General features: G+C 55.2%; 1 long non-coding RNA gene across 1 annotated transcript; it reads left to right on the forward strand.

The window, feature by feature from the left end:
• The first annotated feature begins 382 nt into the window (after positions 1 to 382).
• On the forward strand, positions 383 to 2,711 carry LOC132343009 (uncharacterized). Its single transcript, XR_009491642.1, has 3 exons — positions 383 to 463; positions 1,135 to 1,324; positions 2,478 to 2,711. It is a non-coding gene; the product is annotated as an uncharacterized lncRNA (long non-coding RNA).
• The last annotated feature ends 4,579 nt before the right edge of the window (positions 2,712 to 7,290 follow it).

Consider the following 7,290-nt stretch of genomic DNA (forward strand, 5'->3'; position numbering starts at 1 on the left):
GTAAATTGCTTAATACATTTAACTCCTTGCCACCGCCCCATCCCCTAAAGAAGGAGGCCACTACCCAGTTGCTTGATGGGATTGTGTGTGTGTGTGTGTGTGTGTGTGTGTGTTTTGTGGGCACTCTTTTCCAACTCTGGTTCCCCTCTGTCCTCTCAGGCTGAGCTGGCTTGAGATGTACTTCTCAGCTTAGTGAGAGGAAGAGAAACAGCATTTATTGAATACCTGCTGTATGCCAGACGCTGGCCTTGGCCCTTTCACCAAATACTGTCTCCTTGAAGCCTCATTAGACCCTGAGTACTTGCAGTATGCGCCCCAGAGGTCTTGTGACTTGTTCAAGGTCACAGAACAAAACCACAATGAAGCTGGGTTTGAATCCATCCTTGAAGACTAGAGCATCCTAGAGCCTCAGTGCCTGAGAACTGGGGAGGACCCAGGGCTTTTGAACGTGAGCTCAGCTGAGGTCAGCAGGATCTTGGGGGGTAGGGTGGGAGGGATGGGGACTCCCAGTCTGCAGAGGAGAGACTCCCTTGACCTGGGGGAGTTCTTAGTCTGATGGCAGGGGACAGAAGCCTCTATTCTGGGGAGCTCCGAATCTGATGGGGGGACAGATCCCCTGCCAAAGGAAAGCTCTCAGGCAAATGGAGGAGGCTCCCCTATTCTGGGGAGCAAGCAATCTAATGCGGGGCGGCGGGGGGCGGGGAGGAATACAGCCTCTGCCCTGGCGGTGGGGGAGGGTGCCTCTGGTCTGATGAGAAAGCGTAGTCTCCGTCAGTCAGATGAGACGCCAATCTAACCGATCCACACAGAGAAAAAAGGAAAAGGGTGCAAATGAGTGAGATTCGAGGCAGAGCGAATGGACACTGCAAACAGAGCTCGGAGCACAAGGGCAGAACCCCAGCACTGGTGTGGCCAGCGCCTCACTTCCGGGTTAGGGCGGGGCCTAAGCGGGGCGGGGGTGGGGTGGGGACGGGTCATCACCTCCCCCATGCTCCTTCCCTCCGTGTGCGTTTCCCCCTGGGCTGACCTCTCCCGTGACTGGCAGGTGGGGGAACGTCAGGCCTTGGCAGGGACCGAGACCTCCTCGCTACGGTCCTGGTTCTCTGCGCCAACAGCTCCCCGTTTTCCAAACAGCCGCCCCACCCTGTGTCCTGTGTGCCCAGAACTTGGACTCTCTCCCGTCTCCCCCTCCCTTGTCTCTTTGCACGGAAGACAAATGGAGATCCTGGAGGACAGGAAAGAAAGATCAGGGAGGGAAAGATTGCGGAGGGGAAGCCATGTCACAGCAGAGCCGCAGAGATGGGTGAAGTGTTTGCAGCTGCAGGTGAGAAGCGCACGCGGTCCTGCGTTATCAGTGACACTCGCGAGGCCGTCTCTGCATCAAAGACTCTGCCGTCCGGGGACTCCCGGGGCAGAGGGACCCAAGCGTAAAGTAGCTACACAGTTAAGAGCCTCCTTCACTCAAGCCGGTGTTCCTCACTCCGTCCATTTACCATAGGGGAGTGAACTTGAGGTTTCTTGGTGAGTTTGGACCGAGAGCCTCTGGATGCTTCGTCCCGGAGATAGGGCCTTGGGACAAAAAAATGGAGAGACAGACACAGAAGGAAAGAGGAAGGCGGCGGGGGCGCAGCGGACCAGGCGGGGAGCGGGCCCTTCCGGGTCTTCGCGGCCGCGGGGGTCGGGGCGTGGAGCGGGGCTGAGGCTCGGTGCCCGGGTCCCGGGCGGAGGCGGCGGCGGCTTTGTTGGCGGCCGGCTCCGGGAGCAACCTTGAGCGCGGGCGCGGAGACAGTGATTTAGGGGCTGGCATTGAAGCGTGAAGGTAAATGGCCACATTTCACCGTCAGAAGGTGAGCGGGAGGCGCCCGCCCCTTCCCTTCCCCCAAGGCCCCGGGGTGGGGGGTGCGGGGGATCGGCCTGTCGCGGGCACCCGCCGAGATCCCGGCTGAATCCCTGAGGCCCTGCGGCCGCAGCCGCCCCGGAGGAGGGAAGCCGGACGCCCAGCACTTCTTTCCTGACGCGTTCATATCTGGGGAAGTTAAGCGATCTGGGGCCCGAAGCTGCTTCAGGGGAGAATCTGAGAGGCAAAGGCCCACAGCCCGGGGACCTGAGGGACCCTCTGCTGGTCAGGACGGGGTGCGGGAGGCAGCTTAACTCTTCACAGGGGTCCTGAGGTCTGGTCGGCCTTCTGCTCACAGTGCAGATGTGGAAACAGAGGCTCAGGAGGTTAAGTGACCTGCTGCAGACCCTGCATCTGGGGAGGGATGAGCAGGGAGGGATCTAGGTCTGCGGGACCCCCCAGCCTGTGTCACTGAACCCTAAACCCCCAGCAGGTTGCCTCCAAGAGCTCTGGGATCTGGGCACTGGGTGTGGGGGAGCTTGTGGGTGCAGGAAGTGTCGGCATCCAGCAACCTCCTGCTGTTTTGAAAATAATACAGGAAAATAATCATGAAAATAACTTCTGCTCTTCATGTTCCGAGGTGGCTGAGACAGAAAAGAATCCACCTGAAATGCTGGAGACCTGGGTTCAATCTCTGGGTCGGGAAGATCTCCTGGAGGAGGGCATGTCAACCCACTCTACTGTTCTTGCCTGGGAAACCCCATGGACAGAGGAGCCTGGCGGGCTACAGTCCATGGGGTCGCAAAGAGTTGGACACGACTGAAGTGACTAACACTTTCACTAACACGTCATATTAAAAAAATACAGAAATTTGGCTGTGATTTGATAACCCTTCTTTTTGACCCGTCTACCTGTCCCTCCTTTGGGCAAAGCTTCCTTCCCGGAGACCCCTTAATCTCTCCCACAGTTTTGAGCCAAGCGCATGTGAGTGGAGTGTTGAGATGAGTAATTTGATTCATTTTGTTATTTTGCTGAGAAAAAGAGGCCCAGGCTGGGGCATGCGTGCCCTGTTGGAGTAGGGCCATGACATTGCAGACTGGCCCCGCCCCCTGCCCTGCCCCAGCATCATTTCCCAGGCTCAAGTGGCAGAGAGAGGCAGAGTCAGGAGGAGGGGCTGGGGGGAGTAAGCCCAGGGCACCAGGGCTGGGCCAGAGAGACCCCCAGAGGGTGGAAGGAAATAGTTCCCTGGCTCTACTTGGGGCAGCTTTGGTGGTTTTTATTCATAACAGCTGCTTTTTCTTGGATGCCTACTAAGTGTTCAGCATACCTTTAATCATGCCAGCAACCCTACGTAATACATATTGTTATCCCTATTTTATAGATATGAACACTGAGGCTGGGCCCCTGATCTAAAAATCCACTGCTGAGAGGTGGTGGAGCTGGGATTGGACCTGAGTCCCGTTGACCGTAGAGAGATTCTTCTGCGGCCGCTCTCTTTCACTGGGAAGGGGACTGCAGAGGCCTTGAGGAGATGACCCAGCACTCAATGGTAAAGGAGGCTGGCATTCACCTCCCTCTTGTGATTTTCCTTGGGCCAGTTCTCCTACGGAGTCTGGGTGGGACCGCAGGTCAGGGCAGAGGGTAGTCAGGTGTGGGAGGTGGAGGTCAGACCTCTCAGCTAACACTTGCCCTCAACCCTGGGCAGACAGAAGAGGGTCCCTGGGGGTGGGGGGGTGGGGGCTGTGTATCCTCAGGTTCCAGTGGAAGGTGCTCTGGATGGTGGGAGAGAGATTACCTTCCATGGTCTGAATTACTCCTGGAGAGGCCAAAGACCCCCTACTAGAGAAATTCTATGGGGCTGGGGGGCAGGTGCAGGCATCCCAGGGGTTCATCCTTTCTAGGACGGGGCCCTGGTGGGAGCAAAACCAGCCACGGGACCCAGGTGAACACAGGCTGAGGCTTTGGGGAAGTGAGGCCTGTTTTCAGAAAGCCCTGGTTCCTCAGACCCCAGTTCCTATGACAACTTCAAATAGCCGTTATCATTGAACACTGACTATGTGCCCCAAACTGTGCTAAGCCTTCTCTTAATCCTGACAGCCGCCGTGTACAGTAGGAACTATATTAACTCCATCTGACCGATGAGTAAATAGAGGCAGAAGCTCCCCTGGGCCAACAAGCTCTCCTAGACCTGCTTCCTCCCCTATGGGGGTGGGGCAGGAGGACATAGCACATGGAGAGGGGTCTCCAAACCCTTATAATCTCAGCATAGGGCCTGGCCCCTGGAAGCCCTCAATACACGTAGCTTCTTTATCATTCTTTTGTTTGTTTGTTTGTTTTATTTTTAATTGGAGATAATTGCTTTACATTAGTGAGTAGGTTTCTGCCATACATCAGTGTGAATCAGCCATAGGTCTGCTATTATTAGGGCTTCCTTGGTGGCTCAGACAGTAAAGAATCTGCCTGCAATGCAGGAGACCCAGGTTTGATCCCTGAGTTGGGAAGATCCCCTGGAGAAGGGAATGGATACATACTCCGTACTCCGGTATTATTGCCTGGAGAATCCCAAGGACAGAGGAGCCTGGCAGGCTACAGTCCATGGAGTCACAAAGAGTCGGACATGACTGAGCAACTAACACACACACCATTATTATTCTTGATGTTTGGTGGGTGGAGGCATTGGGTGGTGGCACCTTGCCTTTCAGCCCATTATTTTTGGGGCCAAGGTCTTACCTTCTAAACTGGGGCCTCAGGGTACACATCTTTCTCCCAGCTCCTTCTGAGTCTGCCTTTACCTCCAGGTGGCCCTTGATCTAGGGGAGACGCATGTGGGAGCCTGTGTGTGTGAACGTGATGAAAAGATGTCTCTTGTTCTGTGAAGAGCAGAGTAGGGGGTCCCAGAAAGGCCCTTCCTTCCCAGGACAGGGTCCTATCCTGGGTCGCTTCAGGAACCATCCCCCACACTCCCGTCCATTTCTGCATTGGTCGCCTGGATGGAGGTGGGTGGTGTCAGGCTAACCTCTTTTCCCTTCATCAACCTTCATAGTGGTGACCAGACCAGGGGTCTGTCCTCTTTCTGGGTTCTCGGCCTTCTGCGCCCCTACCCTGGTCCTTGGCAGGGATCCCAGATTCCAGCTGGTCCAACCCCACCTTTTGACAGATAAGGGCAGGGAAGCTCAGAGAAGGGGAGCGACCTGAACAAGGTCACACAGCGAGTGATGATGCTGGGGTAGGCAACCCGAGGGGAATCTCCTAGGGCTTCCAGTTTGGGGGGGGTCGAGAAATGAGGGGTGCCCGCCCTCTCCTCTTGCCTGGGGTGTTGTCAGCTTGAGCACTAGCCACCCGCCCCCATCCCCATCCACACACCAGGTGGAATTGTCTTAATGCAGCAAATTGTTCATACACATGTAAGCAAATATCTCCTCAAATTATCTCTTATCACCAAATAGGCCACGATGCTCACCGGCTGGAGGGCTGAGGTTGTCTTTCAATCCACTGATGATGAGGGGGAGGCAGGGGAGGGGGCCCGGCTGACACCAAAAATAAGCCAGCTGAGCGGGGATGGTTGTCGCAAGGGGCAGAGCGAAGTTGTCAGGCGGCGAGAGCGTGTGAGGCGGCAGGACGATAATGTGGCATGACACTTCTGAAATGAGCGGCCCGTTGCCATGGTGAGCAGCCAGGAGGGACCGGCTCTCCCGAGGCTGAAATAAAACACGCTTTAAATGATGTTTGATTAGAATTTAGATCATGTAACCGAATACCTCAGTCCTTCTCGTCCCTGTGCTTTTCTTCTTTTCTTCTCAATTCTCCCCTTCTCCCCTCCATCCCCTCCCCACCCTACCCTGGGGCGCATGTACACTCCTGTGCCACACTCACACAGGCACACACACACACACTTGCACACACACGCCCTTCTTCTCTCTCTCTCTCTCCTCTCCCCAGTTGTTCTCTGCCTTGGTTGGACCTCATTTCAGAAAATTTGGCTCAGAGCAGATGCCGGGGGCCCCTTGGCGGGGTCACAGCACTGGCCTCGGGGTCCTGGTTTGAGTCTCTGCTGTTGTGCTCTGATAATAGTAACGCTAAAACAATCCACAGGGTCCAAGCCTCTTCTTTGTGCCCTTTACAAAGCTCTGCTGCTGCCCTTTGCCGGCTTGTCATCATACCCATTTTCTGGATGGGGAAGCTGAGGCTCAAAGAGGCCAAATGTCTTATCCAAGATCACACAAGATGTGAATTCAGCACTGCTACGGGCTCCTCTTGGGGCTCTGGGGAGAACCCTCCTAAACACCTTTAGGAGGAAGGGAGTGGAGCCTGCTCTCTGTCCTCTGGGTCCTCGACCTTGACTGGTCCAGCTTGTTTTGAAGATCTACGCTGCTCTTGTTCTGCCTGTGTGAACCATCCCAGGGATGGGCAAAGCCCCGACTTGGTTCCAGAGGGCACTGGGACAAACTCTGATTTTCTTGTCATATGCTCCTGCTCTTTTGTTTGGCAATGGATGTATGTTTTATTTGTGGTGGTTTTTCCAGGGCATGCTGCCCAGATGGGGAAGACAGCCAGTCCCGAAGACAGAGGGCACTGCTATTGATTATGGCTGGCATGTAGAGACAGGGCAGACAGGGCTGCTCTTGGTGCCTGGATTTTCTCAGAGGCGCCTGGAGAGTTATCATCATCCTAGGTGTGTGTCAGAAGGCTGCGGCTTGACCCAGCATCCACCTTCTCCAGCAGACCAAGGTCTCCAGACTGTCTCTCTCATCCTCAGCCTGTCCATCCATGTGTTCACTTGTTCAACATCAGCTGTGTGCCAAGATGCTCACTGTGGAGCAGCCCTGACCTCCGCCTTCACAGGTGTGGCGGTTTGTGGGCCACGGGCAGGTGATCTGAAGACAGACACCCAAACACACACACACACACTACACACACACACACACACACACACACACACACACACGAGTCTCCTTTGGTGCAGAGTGTGAATGATTTGATGCAGGAGGAAGCAAAGTGCTCCGGGAACATCAAGGATGGGAGCCCTCCTGTGTCAGATGGGGACCCAGGAAGGCTTCTCAGAGGAGATGATAAACGAAGGAAGACAAAAGGCTTCTTGGGGCTCCCCTGGTGGTCCAACTGTTGAGGCTCTGCCCTCCCAAAGCAGGAGGCCTGAGTCTGATCTCAGGTCAGGGAACTAGATTCCACATGCCGCAATTAAGAGTTCACTTGCTGCGATTAGAGATCGATTAGAGAAGGAAATGGCAACCCACTCCAGTGTTCTTGCCTGGAGAATCCCGGGGACCGGGGAGCCTGGTGGGCTGCCGTCTATGGGGTCACACAGAGTCGGACACAACTGAAGTGACTTTGCAGCAGCAGAGATCCTGCATGCAGCAACGGGGATCTCGTGTGCTGCAATTAAGGCCCGGGGCAGCTGAAATTAAAAAATATACATATTAAAAAAAAAAGACAGG

This window comes from Bos taurus, chromosome 19 (genome assembly GCF_002263795.3).
Source record: "Bos taurus isolate L1 Dominette 01449 registration number 42190680 breed Hereford chromosome 19, ARS-UCD2.0, whole genome shotgun sequence".
Taxonomy (NCBI): domain Eukaryota; kingdom Metazoa; phylum Chordata; class Mammalia; order Artiodactyla; family Bovidae; genus Bos; species Bos taurus.